Here is a 23,447-nt window from a genome sequence, read left to right as displayed (position 1 = left end):
TCGGGTGAATGGACGGGGAACCAGTGAGTTGATTCATTCAGGAAATGAAGCAGTTGCTGCTTCGGACGTCACATGTCACGTGATTTGAAGCAAGCTTCGAAGCACTGCTTCTATGGAATAGGAAGTCCAGGGTTGAAGCTCCGTTCGAAGCTTCAGTGTCAAACTGCCATCACTAGTTTTCCAGGAAAGTTGACACTGTGTTTTAATGGCAAATCAGAATAAAATAGAATAGCATTTCTATAAATGTTCCATGACAGTTGACACTTTGTTCCAATAGCAAAATATGAACTTGTGTGATTCCAAGTTTGTTGTGAAACCAAGCTTTATCCTCCAGTTTATATGATATTGTGCGACTTCACAATTATTGTAAAGGTTTGAGACATGCACCATGTGTGTTGTTATTGTTGGAGAAAGTTGAGTTTAATCTGGTTTTTTTCCTTCGATATTCTTGCGCAGCGGCAATTTCATAGTCCATGAAGTTCTACTGAGACGTGATTATTGCTGGTTGAAAACTTAACCCAATACCCCGCCGGGATGACTTGAAATATAGTCAGCCTTGGCAATTTTTGTTAGTCTCCCAGGAGACTTGACACTTTGTTCTAATGGCAATTCAGAATAAAATAGACTAGCATTTCTGTTAGTTGTCCAGCAAAGTTGAAACATTGTTCTAATGGCCTATTAGAATGACTTAGACTAGAATTTTTGGTTATTTACCCACGAAAGTTGACACTTTGTTCCAATAGCAAAATGTGAACTTGTGTGATTATAGGTTTGTTTTGAAACCAAGCTTTATCCTCCAGTTTATATTATATTGTGCGACTTCAAAATTAATGTAAAGGTTTGAGAAATGCAACTTGATTATTGCTGGTTGAAAACTTAACCCAATACCCCGCCGGGATGACTTGAAATATAGTCAGCCTTGGCAAACTTTGTTGTAATGGCAAATCAGAATAAAATAGACTGGCATTTTTGTTAGTTTTCCAGGAAAGTTGACACTGTGTGTTAATGGAAAATCACAATGAAATAGAATAGCATTTCTGTTAGTTTTCCATGACAGTTGACACTTTGTTCCAATAGCTAAATATAAACTTGTGTGATTATAGGTTTTGAAGGTTTGAGAAATGCACCATGTGTGTTGTTATTGTTGGAGAAAGTTGAGTTTAATCTGGTTTTTTCTTTCGATATTCTTGCGCAGCGGCAATTTCATAGTCCATGAAGTTCTACTGAGACGTGATTATTGCTGGTTGAAAACTTAACCCAATACCCCGCCGGGATGACTTGAAATATAGTCAGCCTTGGCAATTTTTGTTAGTCTCCCAGGAGACTTGACACTTTGTTCTAATGGCAATTCAGAATAAAATAGACTAGCATTTCTGTTAGTTTTCCATAGTGATGGCAAAATGAAGCTTTGAATGAAGCATCGAACCACTTGGACAATTGTGTCGGAAATAGGTTCATTTCTCGAAGCTTCATTTACAGCGACCTCTACTGGCGAAGTGCAAGGCTGCAGTGGGTTTAACGTATCTTTGCCTTGAAAAATATTCGATGCACACACAGACTGAATATCATGTTCTATTTGCAATTAAAGATTGATAATTGTGTGTATTGGGTTATTGAGAAGAGACTAGAGAGTGCTGGACATTTTTTTGGGAGGAGAGGGCCTTTTATCAGTTATTAAAGTTGAAAAGCAATGATTAAAATACATCCATTCCGGGCTTTGAACCAGCTGCGCGGATGGACATCGCTGCATTCGGGCCGCCGGCTTCTACCCACTGGGCTATCTATTCCTTAAAATATTGAACTGTTTTTATATTACTGATAATTCTCTTTTTGTTCACAACTTCTCCACATTTCGAAGTGTTTCCCGAGCCAAAACGACCTATCTTTCTTCCTGGCTTGCTCTATAATGATCCAATTCAAATACAATACCAACAACAACTCAACAGCAACAACGCAAACTACGACAACAACCCACACATTGCGCATTGTTTAGAGCGGTCATAAAGTGTTGAAGCGCTCAAATTTGAAACTGTTTCAACCTGTCACCTGCCAGAATCGAGACGAGGCAGTGCATTGAATCGGGTGAATGGACGGGGAACCAGTGAGTTGATTCATTCAGGAAATGAAGCAGTTGCTGCTTCGGACGTCACATGTCACGTGATTTGAAGCAAGCTTCAAAGCACTGCTTCTATGGAATAGGAAGTCCAGGGTTGAAGCTCCGTTCGAAGCTTCAGTGTCAAACTGCCATCACTAGTTTTCCAGGAAAGTTGACACTGTGTTTTAATGGCAAATCAGAATAAAATAGAATAGCATTTCTATAAATGTTCCATGACAGTTGACACTTTGTTCCAATAGCAAAATATGAACTTGTGTGATTCCAAGTTTGTTGTGAAACCAAGCTTTATCCTCCAGTTTATATGATATTGTGCGACTTCACAATTATTGTAAAGGTTTGAGACATGCACCATGTGTGTTGTTATTGTTGGAGAAAGTTGAGTTTAATCTGGTTTTTTCTTTTGATATTCTTGCGCAGCGGCAATTTCATAGTCCATGAAGTTCTACTGAGACGTGATTATTGCTGGTTGAAAACTTAACCCAATACCCCGCCGGGATGACTTGAAATATAGTCAGCCTTGGCAATTTTGTTAGTCTCCCAGGAGACTTGACACTTTGTTCTAATGGCAATTCAGAATAAAATAGACTAGCATTTCTGTTAGTTGTCCAGCAAAGTTGAAACATTGTTCTAATGGCCTATTAGAATGACTTAGACTAGAATTTTTGGTTATTTACCCACGAAAGTTGACACTTTGTTCCAATAGCAAAATGTGAACTTGTGTGATTATAGGTTTGTTTTGAAACCAAGCTTTATCCTCCAGTTTATATTATATTGTGCGACTTCAAAATTAAAGTAAAGGTTTGAGAAATGCAACTTGATTATTGCTGGTTGAAAACTTAACCCAATACCCCGCCGGGATGACTTGAAATATAGTCAGCCTTGGCAAACTTTGTTGTAATGGCAAATCAGAATAAAATAGACTGGCATTTTTGTTAGTTTTCCAGGAAAGTTGACACTGTGTGTTAATGGAAAATCACAATGAAATAGAATAGCATTTCTGTTAGTTTTCCATGACAGTTGACACTTTGTTCCAATAGCTAAATATAAACTTGTGTGATTATAGGTTTTGAAGGTTTGAGAAATGCACCATGTGTGTTGTTATTGTTGGAGAAAGTTGAGTTTAATCTGGTTTTTTCTTTCGATATTCTTGCGCAGCGGCAATTTCATAGTCCATGAAGTTCTACTGAGACGTGATTATTGCTGGTTGAAAACTTAACCCAATACCCCGCCGGGATGACTTGAAATATAGTCAGCCTTGGCAATTTTTGTTAGTCTCCCAGGAGACTTGACACTTTGTTCTAATGGCAATTCAGAATAAAATAGACTAGCATTTCTGTTAGTTTTCCATAGTGATGGCAAAATGAAGCTTTGAATGAAGCATCGAACCACTTGGACAATTGTGTCGGAAATAGGTTCATTTCTCGAAGCTTCATTTACAGCGACCTCTACTGGCGAAGTGCAAGGCTGCAGTGGGTTTAACGTATCTTTGCCTTGAAAAATATTCGATGCACACACAGACTGAATATCATGTTTTATTTGCAATTAAAGATTGATAATTGTGTGTATTGGGTTATTGAGAAGAGACTAGAGAGTGCTGGACATTTTTTTGGGAGGAGAGGGCCTTTTATCAGTTATTAAAGTTGAAAAGCAATGATTAAAATACATCCATTCCGGGCTTTGAACCAGCTGCGCGGATGGACATCGCTGCATTCGGGCCGCCGGCTTCTACCCACTGGGCTATCTATTCCTTAAAATATTGAACTGTTTTTATATTACTGATAATTCTCTTTTTGTTCACAACTTCTCCACATTTCGAAGTGTTTCCCGAGCCAAAACGACCTATCTTTCTTCCTGGCTTGCTCTATAATGATCCAATTCAAATGCAATACCAACAACAACTCAACAGCAACAACGCAAACTACGACAACACCCACACATTGCGCATTGTTTAGAGCGGTCATAAAGTGTTGAAGCGCTCAAATTTGAAACTGTTTCAACCTGTCACCTGCCAGAATTGCGACGAGGCAGTGCATTGAATCGGGTGAATGGACGGGGAACCAGTGAGTTGATTCATTCAGGAAATGAAGCAGTTGCTGCTTCGGACGTCACATGTCACGTGATTTGAAGCAAGCTTCAAAGCACTGCTTCTATGGAATAGGAAGTCCAGGGTTGAAGCTCCGTTCGAAGCTTCAGTGTCAAACTGCCATCACTAGTTTTCCAGGAAAGTTGACACTGTGTTTTAATGGCAAATCAGAATAAAATAGAATAGCATTTCTATAAATGTTCCATGACAGTTGACACTTTGTTCCAATAGCAAAATATGAACTTGTGTGATTCCAAGTTTGTTGTGAAACCAAGCTTTATCCTCCAGTTTATATGATATTGTGCGACTTCACAATTATTGTAAAGGTTTGAGACATGCACCATGTGTGTTGTTATTGTTGGAGAAAGTTGAGTTTAATCTGGTTTTTTCCTTCGATATTCTTGCGCAGCGGCAATTTCATAGTCCATGAAGTTCTACTGAGACGTGATTATTGCTGGTTGAAAACTTAACCCAATACCCCGCCGGGATGACTTGAAATATAGTCAGCCTTGGCAATTTTTGTTAGTCTCCCAGGAGACTTGACACTTTGTTCTAATGGCAATTCAGAATAAAATAGACTAGCATTTCTGTTAGTTGTCCAGCAAAGTTGAAACATTGTTCTAATGGCCTATTAGAATGACTTAGACTAGAATTTTTGGTTATTTACCCACGAAAGTTGACACTTTGTTCCAATAGCAAAATGTGAACTTGTGTGATTATAGGTTTGTTTTGAAACCAAGCTTTATCCTCCAGTTTATATTATATTGTGCGACTTCAAAATTAATGTAAAGGTTTGAGAAATGCAACTTGATTATTGCTGGTTGAAAACTTAACCCAATACCCCGCCGGGATGACTTGAAATATAGTCAGCCTTGGCAAACTTTGTTGTAATGGCAAATCAGAATAAAATAGACTGGCATTTTTGTTAGTTTTCCAGGAAAGTTGACACTGTGTTTTAATGGAAAATCACAATGAAATAGAATAGCATTTCTGTTAGTTTTCCATGACAGTTGACACTTTGTTCCAATAGCTAAATATAAACTTGTGTGATTATAGGTTTTGAAGGTTTGAGAAATGCACCATGTGTGTTGTTATTGTTGGAGAAAGTTGAGTTTAATCTGGTTTTTTCTTTCGATATTCTTGCGCAGCGGCAATTTCATAGTCCATGAAGTTCTACTGAGACGTGATTATTGCTGGTTGAAAACTTAACCCAATACCCCGCCGGGATGACTTGAAATATAGTCAGCCTTGGCAATTTTTGTTAGTCTCCCAGGAGACTTGACACTTTGTTCTAATGGCAATTCAGAATAAAATAGACTAGCATTTCTGTTAGTTTTCCATAGTGATGGCAAAATGAAGCTTTGAATGAAGCATCGAACCACTTGGACAATTGTGTCGGAAATAGGTTCATTTCTCGAAGCTTCATTTACAGCGACCTCTACTGGCGAAGTGCAAGGCTGCAGTGGGTTTAACGTATCTTTGCCTTGAAAAATATTCGATGCACACACAGACTGAATATCATGTTCTATTTGCAATTAAAGATTGATAATTGTGTGTATTGGGTTATTGAGAAGAGACTAGAGAGTGCTGGACATTTGTTTGGGAGGAGAGGGCCTTTTATCAGTTATTAAAGTTGAAAAGCAATGATTAAAATACATCCATTCCGGGCTTTGAACCAGCTGCGCGGTGGACATCGCTGCATTCGGGCCGCCGGTTCTACCCACTGGGCTATCTATTCCTTAAAATATTGAACTGTTTTTATATTACTGATAATTCTCTTTTTGTTCACAACTTCTCCACATTTCGAAGTGTTTCCCGAGCCAAAACGACCTATCTTTCTTCCTGGCTTGCTCTATAATGATCCAATTCAAATGCAATACCAACAACAACTCAACAGCAACAACGCAAACTACGACAACACCCACAAATTGCGCATTGTTTAGAGCGGTCATAAAGTGTTGAAGCGCTCAAATTTGAAACTGTTTCAACCTGTCACCTGCCAGAATCGAGACGAGGCAGTGCATTGAATCGGGTGAATGGACGGGGAACCAGTGAGTTGATTCATTCAGGAAATGAAGCAGTTGCTGCTTCGGACGTCACATGTCACGTGATTTGAAGCAAGCTTCAAAGCACTGCTTCTATGGAATAGGAAGTCCAGGGTTGAAGCTCCGTTCGAAGCTTCAGTGTCAAACTGCCATCACTAGTTTTCCAGGAAAGTTGACACTGTGTTTTAATGGCAAATCAGAATAAAATAGAATAGCATTTCTATAAATGTTCCATGACAGTTGACACTTTGTTCCAATAGCAAAATATGAACTTGTGTGATTCCAAGTTTGTTGTGAAACCAAGCTTTATCCTCCAGTTTATATGATATTGTGCGACTTCACAATTATTGTAAAGGTTTGAGACATGCACCATGTGTGTTGTTATTGTTGGAGAAAGTTGAGTTTAATCTGGTTTTTTCCTTCGATATTCTTGCGCAGCGGCAATTTCATAGTCCATGAAGTTCTACTGAGACGTGATTATTGCTGGTTGAAAACTTAACCCAATACCCCGCCGGGATGACTTGAAATATAGTCAGCCTTGGCAATTTTTGTTAGTCTCCCAGGAGACTTGACACTTTGTTCTAATGGCAATTCAGAATAAAATAGACTAGCATTTCTGTTAGTTGTCCAGCAAAGTTGAAACATTGTTCTAATGGCCTATTAGAATGACTTAGACTAGAATTTTTGGTTATTTACCCACGAAAGTTGACACTTTGTTCCAATAGCAAAATGTGAACTTGTGTGATTATAGGTTTGTTTTGAAACCAAGCTTTATCCTCCAGTTTATATTATATTGTGCGACTTCAAAATTAATGTAAAGGTTTGAGAAATGCAACTTGATTATTGCTGGTTGAAAACTTAACCCAATACCCCGCCGGGATGACTTGAAATATAGTCAGCCTTGGCAAACTTTGTTGTAATGGCAAATCAGAATAAAATAGACTGGCATTTTTGTTAGTTTTCCAGGAAAGTTGACACTGTGTGTTAATGGAAAATCACAATGAAATAGAATAGCATTTCTGTTAGTTTTCCATGACAGTTGACACTTTGTTCCAATAGCTAAATATAAACTTGTGTGATTATAGGTTTTGAAGGTTTGAGAAATGCACCATGTGTGTTGTTATTGTTGGAGAAAGTTGAGTTTAATCTGGTTTTTTCTTTCGATATTCTTGCGCAGCGGCAATTTCATAGTCCATGAAGTTCTACTGAGACGTGATTATTGCTGGTTGAAAACTTAACCCAATACCCCGCCGGGATGACTTGAAATATAGTCAGCCTTGGCAATTTTTGTTAGTCTCCCAGGAGACTTGACACTTTGTTCTAATGGCAATTCAGAATAAAATAGACTAGCATTTCTGTTAGTTTTCCATAGTGATGGCAAAATGAAGCTTTGAATGAAGCATCGAACCACTGGACAATTGTGTCGGAAATAGGTTCATTTCTCGAAGCTTCATTTACAGCGACCTCTACTGGCGAAGTGCAAGGCTGCAGTGGGTTTAACGTATCTTTGCCTTGAAAAATATTCGATGCACACACAGACTGAATATCATGTTCTATTTGCAATTAAAGATTGATAATTGTGTGTATTGGGTTATTGAGAAGAGACTAGAGAGTGCTGGACATTTGTTTGGGAGGAGAGGGCCTTTTATCAGTTATTAAAGTTGAAAAGCAATGATTAAAATACATCCATTCCGGGCTTTGAACCAGCTGCGCGGTGGACATCGCTGCATTCGGGCCGCCGGTTCTACCCACTGGGCTATCTATTCCTTAAAATATTGAACTGTTTTTATATTACTGATAATTCTCTTTTTGTTCACAACTTCTCCACATTTCGAAGTGTTTCCCGAGCCAAAACGACCTATCTTTCTTCCTGGCTTGCTCTATAATGATCCAATTCAAATGCAATACCAACAACAACTCAACAGCAACAACGCAAACTACGACAACACCCACAAATTGCGCATTGTTTAGAGCGGTCATAAAGTGTTGAAGCGCTCAAATTTGAAACTGTTTCAACCTGTCACCTGCCAGAATCGAGACGAGGCAGTGCATTGAATCGGGTGAATGGACGGGGAACCAGTGAGTTGATTCATTCAGGAAATGAAGCAGTTGCTGCTTCGGACGTCATATGTCACGTGATTTGAAGCAAGCTTCGAAGCACTGCTTCTATGGAATAGGAAGTCCAGGGTTGAAGCTCCGTTCGAAGCTTCAGTGTCAAACTGCCATCACTAGTTTTCCAGGAAAGTTGACACTGTGTTTTAATGGCAAATCAGAATAAAATAGAATAGCATTTCTATAAATGTTCCATGACAGTTGACACTTTGTTCCAATAGCAAAATATGAACTTGTGTGATTCCAAGTTTGTTGTGAAACCAAGCTTTATCCTCCAGTTTATATGATATTGTGCGACTTCAAAATTATTGTAAAGGTTTGAGACATGCACCATGTGTGTTGTTATTGTTGGAGAAAGTTGAGTTTAATCTGGTTTTTTCCTTTGATATTCTTGCGCAGCGGCAATTTCATAGTCCATGAAGTTCTACTGAGACGTGATTATTGCTGGTTGAAAACTTAACCCAATACCCCGCCGGGATGACTTGAAATATAGTCAGCCTTGGCAATTTTTGTTAGTCTCCCAGGAGACTTGACACTTTGTTCTAATGGCAATTCAGAATAAAATAGACTAGCATTTCTGTTAGTTGTCCAGCAAAGTTGAAACATTGTTCTAATGGCCTATTAGAATGACTTAGACTAGAATTTTTGGTTATTTACCCAAGAAAGTTGACACTTTGTTCCAATAGCAAAATGTGAACTTGTGTGATTATAGGTTTGTTTTGAAACCAAGCTTTATCCTCCAGTTTATATTATATTGTGCGACTTCAAAATTAATGTAAAGGTTTGAGAAATGCAACTTGATTATTGCTGGTTGAAAACTTAACCCAATACCCCGCCGGGATGACTTGAAATATAGTCAGCCTTGGCAAACTTTGTTGTAATGGCAAATCAGAATAAAATAGACTGGCATTTTTGTTAGTTTTCCAGGAAAGTTGACACTGTGTTTTAATGGAAAATCACAATGAAATAGAATAGCATTTCTGTTAGTTTTCCATGACAGTTGACACTTTGTTCCAATAGCTAAATATAAACTTGTGTGATTATAGGTTTTGAAGGTTTGAGAAATGCACCATGTGTGTTGTTATTGTTGGAGAAAGTTGAGTTTAATCTGGTTTTTTTCTTTCGATATTCTTGCGCAGCGGCAATTTCATAGTCCATGAAGTTCTACTGAGACGTGATTATTGCTGGTTGAAAACTTAACCCAATACCCCGCCGGGATGACTTGAAATATAGTCAGCCTTGGCAATTTTTGTTAGTCTCCCAGGAGACTTGACACTTTGTTCTAATGGCAATTCAGAATAAAATAGACTAGCATTTCTGTTAGTTTTCCATAGTGATGGCAAAATGAAGCTTTGAATGAAGCATCGAACCACTTGGACAATTGTGTCGGAAATAGGTTCATTTCTCGAAGCTTCATTTACAGCGACCTCTACTGGCGAAGTGCAAGGCTGCAGTGGGTTTAACGTATCTTTGCCTTGAAAAATATTCGATGCACACACAGACTGAATATCATGTTTTATTTGCAATTAAAGATTGATAATTGTGTGTATTGGGTTATTGAGAAGAGACTAGAGAGTGCTGGACATTTGTTTGGGAGGAGAGGGCCTTTTATCAGTTATTAAAGTTGAAAAGCAATGATTAAAATACATCCATTCCGGGCTTTGAACCAGCTGCGCGGTGGACATCGCTGCATTCGGGCCGCCGGTTCTACCCACTGGGCTATCTATTCCTTAAAATATTGAACTGTTTTTATATTACTGATAATTCTCTTTTTGTTCACAACTTCTCCACATTTCGAAGTGTTTCCCGAGCCAAAACGACCTATCTTTCTTCCTGGCTTGCTCTATAATGATCCAATTCAAATGCAATACCAACAACAACTCAACAGCAACAACGCAAACTACGACAACACCCACAAATTGCGCATTGTTTAGAGCGGTCATAAAGTGTTGAAGCGCTCAAATTTGAAACTGTTTCAACCTGTCACCTGCCAGAATCGAGACGAGGCAGTGCATTGAATCGGGTGAATGGACGGGGAACCAGTGAGTTGATTCATTCAGGAAATGAAGCAGTTGCTGCTTCGGACGTCACATGTCACGTGATTTGAAGCAAGCTTCAAAGCACTGCTTCTATGGAATAGGAAGTCCAGGGTTGAAGCTCCGTTCGAAGCTTCAGTGTCAAACTGCCATCACTATTTTTCCAGGAAAGTTGACACTGTGTTTTAATGGCAATCAGAATAAAATAGAATAAGAATTTCTATAAATGTTTCCATGACAGTTGATACTTGTTCCAATAGCAAATATGAACTTGTGTGATTAAGTTGTTTGAAACAGCTTATCCCCAGTTATATTATTTGTGCGACTCAAATTATTGTAAAGGTTGAGAATGCTTTATTGTGGTGAAAACCCCATACCCGCCGGGATACTGAATTATCAGCCTTGCACTGTTTTAGGCAATCAAATAAATAGACAATTTGTTATTTTCCAGGAAGTTGAACTGGTTTAATGAAACATGAATAGAATAGCATTTATGTTAGTTTTCCATGACAGTTGACACTTTGTTCCAATAGCTAAATATAAACTTGTGTGATTATAGGTTTTGAAGGTTTGAGAAATGCACCATGTGTGGTTGTTATTGTTGGAGAAGAAGTTGAGTTTAATCTGGTTTTTTCCTTCGATATTCTTGTGCAGCGGCAATTTTCATAGTCCATGAAGTTCTACTGAGACGTGATTATTGCTGGTTGAAAACTTAACCCAATATCCGCCGGGATGACTTGAAATTATAGTCAGCCTTGGCAATTTTTGCAGTCTCCCAGGAGACTTGACACTTTGTTCTAATGGCAATTCAGAATAAAATAGACTAGCCTTTCTGTTAGTTGTCCAGGAAAGTTGAAACATTGTTCTAGTGGCCTATTAGAATTAGTTAGACTAGCATTTTTGTTATTACCACGACAGTTGACACTTTGTTCAAATAGCAAAATATGAACTTGTGTGATTATAGGTTTGTTTTGGAAACCAAGCTATCCTCCAGTTTATATTATATTGTGCGACTCAAATTAATTGTAAAGGTTTGAGACATGCACCATGTGTGTTGTTATTGTTGGAGAAAGTTGAGTTTAATCTGTTTTTTTCCTTCGATATTCTTGCGCAGCGGCAATTTCATAGTCCATGAAGTTTCTACTGAGACGTGATTATTGCTGGTTTGAAAACTTAACCCAATACCCCCGCCGGGATGACTTGAAATATAGTCAGACCTTGGCAATTTTTTGTTAGTCTCCCAGGAGACTTGACACTTTGTTCTAATGGCAATTCAGAATAAAATAGACTGCATTTTTGTTAGTTTTCCATAGTGATGGCAAAATGAAGCTTTGAATGAAGCATCGAACCACTTGGACAATTGTGTCGGAAATAGGTTCATTTCTCGAAGCTTCATTTACAGCGACCTCTCCCTGGCGAAGTGCAAGGCTGCAGTGGGTTTAACGTATCTTTGTCTTGAAAATATTCGATTCACACACACCAAGACTGAATATCATGTTGTATTTGCAATTAAAGATTGATAATTGTGTGTATGGGTTATTGAGAAGAGACTAGAGAGTGCTGGACATTTTTTTTGGGAGGAGAGGGCCCTTTTATCAGTTATTACAGTTGAAAAGCAATGATTAATTACATCCATTTCCGGGCTTTGAACCAGCTGCGCGGTGGACATCGCTGCATTCGGGCCGCCGGCTCTACCCACTGGGCTATCTATTCCTAAAATATTGAACTGTTTTTATATTACTTATAATTCTCTTTTTGTTCACAACTTCTCCACATTTCGAAGTGTTTCCCGAGCCAAAACGACCTATCTTTCTTCCTGGCTTGCTCTATAATGATCCAATTCAAATACAATACCAACAACAACTCAACAGCAACAACGCAAACTACGACAACAACCCACACATTGCGCATTGTTTAGAGCGGTCATAAAGTGTTGAAGCGCTCAAATTTGAACTGTTTCAACCTGTCACCTGTCAGAATCGGACGAGGCATTGCATTGAATCACCTGATTGGACGGGGAACCAGTGAGTGATTCATTCAGGAAATTGAAGCAGTTGCTGCTTCGGACGTCACATGTCACGTGATTTGAAGCAGTTGCTGCTTCGGACGTCACATGTCACGTGATTTGAAGAAGCTTCGAAGCACTGCTTCTATGAATAGGAAGTCAGGGTTGAAGCTCCGTTCAAACTACCATCACAAGTTCATTTTCTCAAGCAGTGAAAAACAAATTCATAACTGATAATGTCATGTGCGAAAAGAGGACACTACGCACATTGCGCAACAGCAGCACACCAGGCAGCAGACCATCTGAATAGCGAGAAATATACACAAATGTATTAGATTGTAACTTATTCCCATGCATGTTGCTCAAAGTAATATCCAGTCAGTCTCACTTCTGCGTATCTCCCTCTCCTCTTGCACCATGCCACCAGGCAGGAGTGAGAGTGTGTTACCATGGTTACGGGGACGCTCGCGATTCCCAATAATACGTTTTTAGTAATATAACATAATTTTACAGTTTTGGTTAACATTATACAGGGTTAATGTTTCTTGATTAAATCCAAAGAGGGCAAGGTGGTGTAGACATGTAGGAAATGTGTTTTAAATTACAATTTTTTCACACACACACAGAGAGACAGAGCGAGAGAGAGAGAGAGAGAGAGAGAGAGAGAGAGAGAGAGAGAGAGAGAGAGAGACGAGAGAGAGAGAGAGAGAGAGAGAGAGAGAGAGAGAGAGTCTCTCGCTGCACAACTTCCATCAAGTAGATGAGAGGCATACACATAGGTCGCTCTCCACTTCCATCCGAGCCCTGTACTTGGTCTTCATGGAGGTCAGCGCTGAGAATGATGACTCGCACAGGTATGTGGTTGGAAAGGGGAGCAACACCCACATGGCAACAGCAGCGATTTCCGGATACTCCTGTTCAACCGAAGGCCAAAAGTCCACATGCCCCCCTTGGCCGAACCGGATTCACAGCGTCCCGTCGCATGCCAGGTCCGGCAGCTCCTCCTCTGCTTTTCCACTGAGACCCCGCGCTGATGTATGGGCAACGAAGGGGTCGCGCACTCAGTCCCAGGCATCGGTGTCAACGTCAGTGAAATAGTCATTGAAATAGTCATTGAAATAGTCACCAAGGGAGGCAAGATGCAAACCGATTGTATTTTTCACAATCTCAGCTGGTATTTGGTTTGTGTCCAAAAACTCTGTGAGTTGGGGGAACATGTCTGTAATGCCATTTTGCACCCGCCTTCTCCAGATTGCTGTTTTGGCACGGAATGCCTTAATTTTGTCGCTTACCTCCAGGATAGAGGCATATCTGCCTTGAACGGACAAACTGAGATCGTTCAATAAGTTGAACACAATCTGCGAGGTAGGCGAGCTGTGCGATCCATTCGGGGTCCGAGAAGAGTGCTGCAGTGGTTGGCTTGTCATTCTGGATGAACTCACACAGCTCTGAGCGCAGTTTGTACACCCGCTGTAGCACTTTTCCACGGGAGAGCCAACGCACCTCTGAATGGAACAGCAGGGTGTCCTGTCCTGCGCCCATCTCCCTGCAGAGCTGGCCGAATATAAACGGGACTGCAGTGGCTTACACTTGATGTGGTTGACCACAGATACCACCGTGCTGAGAACGGACTGTAGCTCAGGACTCAATGATTTTGACGCCAGAGCCTGCCTGTGCAGCATGCAGTGGGTAGCTATCATCATTGGATTGCGCTCCTTGGCACGAGCAATCACCCCACTCTTGCGTCCGGTCATGGCAGCTGCCCCATCCGTGCAAATCGCAATGCAATTCTCCCAACTCACATTGCCAGTCTCCATGAACATATCTACAACATTGAAAATCTCCTCACCTGTTGCTCGCCCCATCAACTCTTAATTGACAAAATAAAAAATCTTCCTGAATCCTTCCTTCCCACGGGTAGCGAACCAGCGCGATGAGCTGCGCAGAGCCGGACACATCAGTGGACTCATCCAATTGAACCGCAAATTTAGACCCTCTCAGTCTTTCCAGCAGTTGTGATTTGATATCAGCAGACATGTCCTCAATTCGTCGTCTGATGGTGTCATTTGACAGAGGTACACTTCTCAATTTGGCAGCCGCATCTTTCCCCACCATCACCTCACACAGATCCACCGCAGCAGGGAGCAGCAGTTCCTCCGCTATTGTGTGGGGCTTTCGCACCTTAGCAATCCTCTGCGCTACCAGGTAGGAGGCCCGCTGCGCTTTAGCAGAAACAGACGTAACATTAACCATCCGTTGTTGTTGCTGGCGGTAGTCCTCACCCTTCCTCTCAAAAAAAGCCCGGTCTTTTTTTACATAATCTGGATGGTTGGTCTCGAGGTGCCTCTTCAATTTGGGAGGCTTCATCGCCTCATTGGCAAGACACCGCAGGCATATCAGACATTTCGGTTTCCCTTCCACTTCAATAAATCCATATTGGAGATACTCCTCATCGTATTTCCTTACTTTTGTTTTTTATTTACTTCATTTGTAGCCGTAACCGGTCGTTTTAAAAATCTGTCCATCTTCGTAGTATGCTAGCCGTGTTATATCTCTATGATGCTTGCAACGGCGCTCTCTGACTGACGTAACAGTTATTGTTGTTTCCACGGTAATGGGTAACGCGCTTGATTTTTAAATGTATCTATTTGTTAGATTAGAACGTAATCTATGAACTATTTTAGATTAAAAAAAATATATATTATTTGTTGAAAAAAAAAAAAAAATGATATAATCATTTAAATCAATGAATCTGAAAACTTTTCACGAACCCCTTGGCAGAGTGCCACGGACCCCCGGGGGGTCGCGGACCTCACTTTGAGAACCACTGCCATAGAGGGAGTATCTGGAGCCGATAACATAGCTGAGTTGTGGAGGAAACATTACTCTACTTAATTGTGTTAAAAGTGACCCCTACAAAGTTGGTAATGTTGTGAAAAGTGACACAGTGGGAATCACAGCTAAAGACGTTTAACGAGCAAGAGCACTGCAGAGCACCTTAAACTGGCAAGCCCGAAGGTTGCAGTTCTTCTTGCCATTTGTTTTACTGGCCTCATGACTCATGGTATGTTGCCAGACTCCATGTTGACTGTTACTTTGGTCCCTGTCATTATGGACAAAGCGGGCAAGGTAGGGATCTTGGATAACTATAGACCAATTGCTCTAGCCAGTGTGTTATCCAAAGTCCTGGAAAGAATTTTGTTAGATAGACTATGTTCTTATTTATGTACCTCAGATAACCAGTTTGGCTTCAAGGCTAAGCATGGTACTGAGAAGAAAGAAGAAAGAAATGGTAGAAACATATAGAAGACAGAATTCCACTTTTCTGATTGGTTTCATTGATGCCTCTAAGGCTTTTCACCGAGTTAACCATCATAAACTGTTTTTAAAATTGAGACAAAGGGGTAAGCCAACCAGAGCATGCGGATCAAATGGGGGAATGCAGTCTCGGCGCCATTTGGTGTTGGTAATGGAGTCCGCCAGGGGGGGCTCCTCTCACCATGCCTTTTTAATATCTATATGAATGATCTATCAGATGATTTAAGTGTCTGTAAAACAGGGTGTGTGATTGATAATGTGATTGTAAACCATCTTATGTATGCTGATGATCTGGCAATTGTTTATCCTAGCAGTGCTGGTTTTCAACAGTTGCTAAATGTTTGTTCTGATTACGGAGTCAAATTTGACGTTAAATACAATGCTAAGAAGAGCGCTGTAATGATCTGCAGAGCAAAAGGGGATAAGAACCTCTGTTTTCCAACATTCTATCTGTCAGGGCAGGTGCTGTCTGTTTGCTGTAACACTAAGTATCTGGTACACATCATCACAGATGAAATGGCTGATGATGATGACATGTATAGACAGCGGCGTGTCTGACAGTATATATACAAGCAAACATGTTGGCTAGAAAATTCTCTTGGTGTTCAGATAAGGTTAAGGTGAACCTCTTTAGAGCTTATTGTACTCCTCTCTATACTGCCCCCTTGTGGGTCAAGTATAAGAAGGCGAGCCTCCGGAAGTTCCAGGTTGCTTATAATGACTGTCTGCGTATACTGCTTAGAAAACCAAGGTGGTGCAGTGCAAGTGAAATGTTCTGTAATGCACGAGTCAACACGTGCCATGCTCTTTTGAGAAATCTGATGTACAAATTCATCTGTCGATTGAATGTTTCTCATAACTCTGTCATTATGCTGCTTTCAAATCCGTGTTTCAGTGCTGTACGATACCAGTCACCTCTGTGGAAACATTGGTATAACTGCCTTTTTTTAATTTATATTTGAGTGTTGTATGTTTTGTAATAATGGACCAAGAGTCTCTTTAAATAAAGATGATAAATGTGTGCATTTTATTATAAAGTTGTGTATATTTACAGACCGTTGCAAAAACTAAGAAGCTTATAAACATCCGGTTTAAAACTAAAAGAGCTTTGAAACACAATGAAAGATGTTTGGAGTTTTATTTGAGTTATTCATTTAAACTTTTTGTCTAAGAGATGCTGATTTGAAACCGTTGTTACGGCATTTCCTGTTTCTGCCGGAGAGAGGGGAGGCCGTCCCAAAGCTTGCTGCTGTATTTACTCCCTCCATCTGACAGGAGGGAGCCTCGTTGAGCTACGAGTGTGGCTACAGACGGAGTTCACTCCGTCACGGAGGGGTAGGGTCGAGGGAGTGGTTTGGGATTGGGCCTACATGAGCACAGAGAATATCCCAGACATCAAAGCCAGAGTGAAGATCGAAATGGAACAGGTGGCACGAAAGGTAACTTGTATTTATGTGCAGTTTAGTGAACACAAGATGCCACATGCAATGATATTGTATTTTGATTTAATTGATTGGCAATTTTTTTAATGTTTACATAAAATGCCCAATTGCTCAGAATTACATTGATGCAAAACTTAACAGTTCTCATCTCTACGCTCATCTGTGTTTTGCAGAGTGTTCTCCAAATAAGGACAAAGAGGCGGAGCCGAGGCGGGACCAAGGCGGAGGCGGGACCGAGGCGGGACCTCCTGCCACCGAGCTGAAAGTTCCAGAGCTAGCTGAAGCTACCAAGCTAAGCTAACATGCTCCCCATCTGCACACTGCCGTGGCATTTTACGTTTCTAAGGTAAGCGGACATGAAACTATTCAGCAAAACTATAAATAATAATCTAAGTTATTGAGTTTTTAGCATAATACTTCAGAATCTTAAAATCCCTTAACGTTTGTATGCAATTGTGCTAAATTCAACACTGGAATCAAGCAAATATTAATATGTTTGCATGACATTAGTTATTTATATTTTGATATCACTTAACTATACGTTTAATACATTTAAGTCAAGCTAAGGTACATGTGATGGTAGCTAGTTAGTGCTCTTACCTGTGAGGCCTCCTCCAAACAACATAATAACCAGACTGTATCATTAAAACTAAGTACCAGTTCTAGATCCTTGACTTTAGACAAACAATTCAAAAGACAAAATGTATTTAAAGACCAATCTTGAATGTGCCTCTTAACCTGATATATTAGTTATACAGTAATAGTATTGACAATCTAAAAAAAACTGAGCAACTCAACAGTCAACTTTATGTTTCTTATTGTCTAAAGCATTTATTATTTTAATTTTCCCCCTCTCATATTCAGTGTGGACGGATTGAGACAGCGTGGTGTCCAGAGAGCAGCAGAGACTTTAGGGAGAAACCTCCGTGTGATGGACATCCTGTCTGTTGGTTTGGAGAGGACTGAGGGTCTCTCCTCAGCGAGGAGGACCAGGCCTGATGGAGGAGCCCATGCTGGGCATAGCTGATACCAACTGCACAGGCCTAGTCTGTCACTTTATTTGACTAAATGTGTTTACTTATACATTTAATAGGTTTACACCTTCTGTCCATATGTGCTTTTTATTTAAAACATTTGATTAACTTTTGGTTCACATTTCAATAAATTGTATTTGTATTTGCACTCCTTTTGTCCATTATTCTTACTGAAAATGTTAATTACACATTCACATCTGACTGAAGATTGGCCCCATTTATTTGTGACGTTGCAAACTCTGCGGTGCGAGGCAAATAGAAATAATCAGCTGATGGAGTATAGATGTGGAAATAGGTGCATTCGATCAGCTGACTGTGTTTTCACAATAAAAGTAGTTTCTTAGTGATGTCCTGTACTGGTCTTAAAATCTCATAACATCAGCTTTTAATGTTCCTCTTGGATGTTCTTCTTGACCCTCAGAGAAGGAGAAAATGTCGTGTCTTTCAGGCATGTCCTTTCCTAACAAAAATTACAGGAAACATAAAACATATTATTGCAGAACAAGTGTGTTATTTATGAAAGCGGTGTGTTTGTGTGTTTAGGGGCTGTAGATATAATTATTTTGTAATTGTAATGTTTTTTTTTTATTTCAACAGTGAGCTACAAAGACAATCAGATTATGAATGAACAGTATGAAGTTCATCAACATTGAAATATATATTATTATCAAAATAATATTTAACTGTTATCAAAACGTAGTGCAACTGTAGAAGCTTGCTCTGTTGTCTCACTGAGAGAATCACTTTTACCACGTTTTTTCAGACAATATTGAGAGATAAATAGTAGCAGTTCTCACTATGTGATAAATATCTTTGCCTTCAATACATTACATTATAAAGCTGACAAAGTCATATTGCTTGTTAACATCTAAATGTAACTTTTTGCATGGAAAAAACCCTCAACTTAACTGATGTGTAGGTGATCTAGTATTTAGTATTGTTTAATGGAATGTATATCAGTGTACTCAAGTCAATACTTCATTCATTTAAACCAATATCTTTCTTGATTCTTTGTACAGTATGAAAAAAATAGTCTTTATACCTGTGCTGAAGTTCACTGCTGTGAGGAGTCCAGTTCTGTCTCTCACTCTCTGGTCCAGCCTGTCTGCATCACCTGGACACCTTAAACAAACAGATATATATGTAAAGTACCATGTGAACAAACAATATAACTGATTATCTTCTGTTGAACATGTTGGATTGTGTATTGTCCAAGTCAGGGTCCTTTTTATTTTACTGTAACTTTGGAAGTTGTGTTACCAATGCTTACTGTTTATTTCAGGGGTGGCCAACCCGCGGCTCTCGAGCCGCATGCGGCTCTTTGCCTAGTTTCATGCGGCTCTTCAGTTCATATCGAATTGTATATGTGTGAGTTTGGGGGAGAGACACTGACTCCTGACTAGTGTTGCACGGTGTACCGATACTTGAAAGGTACCGCGATACCCTGCCGTTAAAAACGTTACGATTCCTCCGTTTCATTAGTATCGGTACTTTAAGAATGACGGGGGAAAGTACTCCGGTGAGAAAGCGCCGTTGTAATAAGAGCTGTGTGTGTTCAGCGCTCTGCTTCCACTCCCTGCACTACAGCCGTGCCTGCAGTCCCGCCCCTCTCAAGCACGCTCAAGTGCCTCCCCTCTCTCGTGCACGCGCTAGCTGCCAGAGCATGTGAGAAAACAAGAAGCATGGCTGCAAGTGGGAGTGCAACTGCCGCTGCGACTCGGCTTGTTGACAAAAAAGACGCCAGAAGCGACATTTGGAAGTATTTTAGCTATATCTCTGACAGTGACGGTACGTCCACACAGCAGCTTTTCAAAAATCTTGAAAATCTTGGAGCTGGGCGTGTCTGAAAGCTTGGGGATTTTTTGCGAGCAACGCGACCAACAACCAATCACATGAATCTCCCGCCCCCGACATACAAAGCAAAAAACCCCTGGGATTTTATGGGAGCAATATATAAATATATAAACTCCCCAAACAGGCGAAAACCTACCAGTTTCACCCACTGTCTCTGCCACCTCCCTCCATGCCTGGTTCCTCCGGTTTGTATCCCGTTAATAGTTCTGGTCGTAAAGAACCGGGTGATTTGCTACCGTAATTTCTCATTTGGAATATGAGGAAATGAACTGCGGTCTGGTTCTCCCTGCTTACACGCGGTTTGATTGGCTAGCGCTTGTACTGTCAGATTTGCATAAACGGGATTTGATTGGCTGACGCTTCCAGCTCAGCTTCAAAAGTAGAACATTGCTCAACTTTTGAATCCTGGAAATCCTGGAAATCTTCGCTTCGCTCCCCCACAATGCAGTTCGGCGAAAAGCGAGGCAAAGTGACGTCATCCCCATTCAAAGTCAATGGGCAGAGAAGCGTTGGAAGCGTTTGAAGATTTGTTTAAAGCTGCTGTGTGGACGTACCGCCGTAAGCCGACGGACACCACGAGGCCTGTCTGTAAGAAATGTATTAATTTTATTTAATACGAATTCTTGTCATTTATTTTATTTATTGTTCTCATGGTTTAAAAGTTTGTGTTATGGTTCTGGTGTGAAATAAAGCACAATAATTACATTTAAGACTGTTTCCCTTTTTTAAAGAAAAATATCGAAAAAGAATCGGAATCGCAATTCTTGACTTGGTATCGAAACCAAAATGTTGGTACCGTGACAACACTAGCTACTCCTGACAGTTAAACCTGATATTTAGTAGGTCTGTTAAGTATTGAATGCTGATAATTCTGACGTAATTTGGCCGGTCAAAGTTGTTTGGGCTCGGATGAAATCGCTCCGTTATTTTCGTCCCGTGTTACTTTCGTCCCGGCTCTCCCTACGTGTGTATGTGTGGTGTCAGTATGAGAGGATGACAGCACGTCTAATTTTGATGTGGCCCAAGAGCCAATCACAATAATACCTGCGATGCAGTGAACCAATCACCTTTGGTGGGGGGAAACCTATCGTTGATTAAACACTATCCAGTGTTTCCCCTACCATTGTCTTGGAGGGGCCCCCCCTGAAATTCAAGGTGTTTAAAAAATATATATAATTTTTTTTTTTTAATATATATATAGCACCAAATTGCAAATAATCTATAACAGGTGTCTCAGACTCCAGGCGTAAACGCGTGTTTACGTTTGCGCTTTCAAATTGTAATTACATTTTTGGATTGATCCCGCTGCTGGCAGGGAACTGCTGCGCGCAGTTCCCTCGCCCCTCCCCCCTCCGAGGGAACTCCGCCACGTCAATCAAATGCGCGCAGCGGAATCAATCACAGAGTGATCCAAAAGTGACACAGAGTGGAAGGAAAATATATCGCCCAGTCATGTCTACATTAAAACTTTAAGGGAAAAGAAAAGTCGATGATGACCACAGAAGATTTCAGGAGAAGTGGGAGACTGAATATTTTTTTGTCGAGTACAGGAGAAACGCAACGTGCCTTATATGCACAGAGAACATCGCTGTATACAAGGAGTATAACGTTAAACGTCACTACTCAACTAAACATGCAGAGTATGCAAAATTCCTGGGAGACGAGAGAGAGAAAAGAGTCAGAGCTAAAAAAAAAAATTCTATGGAAGCAACAAAATCTCTTCAAGAAAGGAAACAATGAGGCTGATTTAGCAGTCAAAGCTAGCTATGTGGTGAGTGACATATATGATCAGCTGTGCGACAAAGCCAAACTTTTCTGTGCATACTCTGTGGCTCTTGATGAGAGCACGGACATCACTGACACTGCTCAGCTCGCAATGTATGTCCGTGGTGTTGATGACAAGTTTGAAGTGACAGAGGAGTTGCTTACAGTGAAACCAATGGTGGCCAGACCACCGCTCAGGAGATATTCCAGCAACTGTGTGATGCCATTGCGGATATTGGTCTGCCATGGAAGAGGTTTGTTGGAATTACGACCGACGGAGCGCCATCAATGACAGGGAGGAAAAATGGGCTGGTGGCACTTGTTCAAAGAAAACTGGAGGAGGGTGCAGTGTGAGAAAAAGTTTTTAGAGAGTACTTGTCCATGGACAAGTGAGTTTGGAAATGTACTTGTCCGAATACATTTTTCACTTGTCCATATCTATACTTTGTGCATGCATTGCTGCACCTATTTTAAATATGATTACATATCAACATAAAGCACACAAGAATCTAGGTTACTGTAGGAAACATTTTATTGTTTATTTGTTCATATTGTTCACAGTGTCTGGTTTCTGAACTGCTACCATCAAGGCACATCAAATGAATGACAGATATAAAATAATAAGATAAAACAACTAAGTACTAACAATATAATGTTTTCTCCTCTGTGGGACTAGTAGACATGCTAGCAGAAAGGTATGGCTTCAGGCTCAGGGTGGTTGTTCACTGCAGCTGTCTCCCGAACTGTGGGGCAGCACTCCAGTGGTTCTCCTCACACCGAGCTATGGGGCAACAGGCACAGGTAAGTTGCTGTTCACTGCAGCAGGCTTTGGGGCAGCTTTGACATACCTCTTGGTCTTAGCAGATGTTTTCCATTTCTGGATGGCTGGCTCTGGGTCAAACTCTGCCACTGTGGTGGTGATGTGGCTGACCCTCATGAGTGACCCCAGAGTTTCATTGGTCATCTGGGATTTTCTGGATGTTTTTATGAGGTTCATGAGGGAAAATCCACGCTCCACGGCAGCAGAGGAGGGAGAAAGGGTGACCATCATGTACACCAGAACCAGGACGTCCTTCACATCTGGGTGGTTCTCAGTGAGAAGGTCACTTATGACATCCTTGGCGGGCTGCCTCTGCCTGTACTTCAGTCTGGCCTTGAGAGCTGGCCACTGTCTAGGGATGTTGGTTACCTCCTCCTCACTGAGAACGGACTCGAAGTGGGTCACCATGTTCATAACCTGAACATCACCATATGTAGCTAGTTGTGCGTCTGATCTTGGGACGTTCCTGGGGTCAAGAACATGGAAATCACTGAAAGGGGTATCCTTCAGGAAGGAAAATCTCTTCTCTAGGAACTTCACACAATTCTCCAAGAAGGAATTCTTCACTGTTTCTGGAATACCTGTTCCTTTCAGTGAAGTGATGTGTCCATTGCTCTTACTGTCAAACTTGCCATCCTTGCAGGTTGCCATGTAGGCAGTGTAGACATCACCTCTATTATGCTTAAGGCCTTCCAACTTGATCCTGGCCTCACACAACTTTACATCAACATCATAAATGAACAGATCATTACTCTGGAATGCCAGACTCACGTTGGCCAACACTTCCAAGACATCTACCATAAAGTGGAGCCCATCAA

The 23,447-nt window shown here is 40.7% G+C and overlaps 12 non-coding genes across 12 annotated transcripts; all 12 read left to right on the top strand.

Annotated features, from left to right (window-relative positions):
* Nucleotides 1-444: 444 nt before the first annotated feature.
* LOC117534641 lies at nucleotides 445-585 on the top strand. Its single transcript, XR_004567282.1, has one exon. It is a non-coding gene; the product is annotated as a U4 spliceosomal RNA (small nuclear RNA).
* Nucleotides 586-1,183: 598 nt separating this feature from the next.
* On the top strand, nucleotides 1,184-1,324 carry LOC117534640. The gene has a single exon (XR_004567281.1). It is a non-coding gene; the product is annotated as a U4 spliceosomal RNA (small nuclear RNA).
* Nucleotides 1,325-2,521: 1,197 nt separating this feature from the next.
* On the top strand, nucleotides 2,522-2,661 carry LOC117534655. Its single transcript, XR_004567297.1, has one exon. It is a non-coding gene; the product is annotated as a U4 spliceosomal RNA (small nuclear RNA).
* Nucleotides 2,662-3,259: 598 nt separating this feature from the next.
* Nucleotides 3,260-3,400, top strand: LOC117534639. The gene has a single exon (XR_004567280.1). It is a non-coding gene; the product is annotated as a U4 spliceosomal RNA (small nuclear RNA).
* Nucleotides 3,401-4,596: 1,196 nt separating this feature from the next.
* On the top strand, nucleotides 4,597-4,737 carry LOC117534638. The gene has a single exon (XR_004567279.1). It is a non-coding gene; the product is annotated as a U4 spliceosomal RNA (small nuclear RNA).
* A 598-nt stretch (nucleotides 4,738-5,335) lies between these two features.
* Nucleotides 5,336-5,476, top strand: LOC117534662. Its single transcript, XR_004567302.1, has one exon. It is a non-coding gene; the product is annotated as a U4 spliceosomal RNA (small nuclear RNA).
* Nucleotides 5,477-6,670: 1,194 nt separating this feature from the next.
* LOC117534661 lies at nucleotides 6,671-6,811 on the top strand. The gene has a single exon (XR_004567301.1). It is a non-coding gene; the product is annotated as a U4 spliceosomal RNA (small nuclear RNA).
* Nucleotides 6,812-7,409: 598 nt separating this feature from the next.
* On the top strand, nucleotides 7,410-7,550 carry LOC117534660. The gene has a single exon (XR_004567300.1). It is a non-coding gene; the product is annotated as a U4 spliceosomal RNA (small nuclear RNA).
* A 1,193-nt stretch (nucleotides 7,551-8,743) lies between these two features.
* On the top strand, nucleotides 8,744-8,884 carry LOC117534648. The gene has a single exon (XR_004567289.1). It is a non-coding gene; the product is annotated as a U4 spliceosomal RNA (small nuclear RNA).
* Nucleotides 8,885-9,483: 599 nt separating this feature from the next.
* On the top strand, nucleotides 9,484-9,624 carry LOC117534637. Its single transcript, XR_004567278.1, has one exon. It is a non-coding gene; the product is annotated as a U4 spliceosomal RNA (small nuclear RNA).
* Nucleotides 9,625-11,034: 1,410 nt separating this feature from the next.
* Nucleotides 11,035-11,174, top strand: LOC117534654. Its single transcript, XR_004567296.1, has one exon. It is a non-coding gene; the product is annotated as a U4 spliceosomal RNA (small nuclear RNA).
* Nucleotides 11,175-11,494: 320 nt separating this feature from the next.
* On the top strand, nucleotides 11,495-11,640 carry LOC117534656. The gene has a single exon (XR_004567298.1). It is a non-coding gene; the product is annotated as a U4 spliceosomal RNA (small nuclear RNA).
* Nucleotides 11,641-23,447: the final 11,807 nt, after the last annotated feature.

The sequence above is a fragment of the Gymnodraco acuticeps genome, unplaced genomic scaffold (genome assembly GCF_902827175.1).
Source record: "Gymnodraco acuticeps unplaced genomic scaffold, fGymAcu1.1, whole genome shotgun sequence".
NCBI lineage: Eukaryota > Metazoa > Chordata > Actinopteri > Perciformes > Bathydraconidae > Gymnodraco > Gymnodraco acuticeps.
The sequence above is the reverse complement of the archived record's forward strand: the minus strand, read 5'-3'. Positions and strand labels throughout refer to the sequence as shown.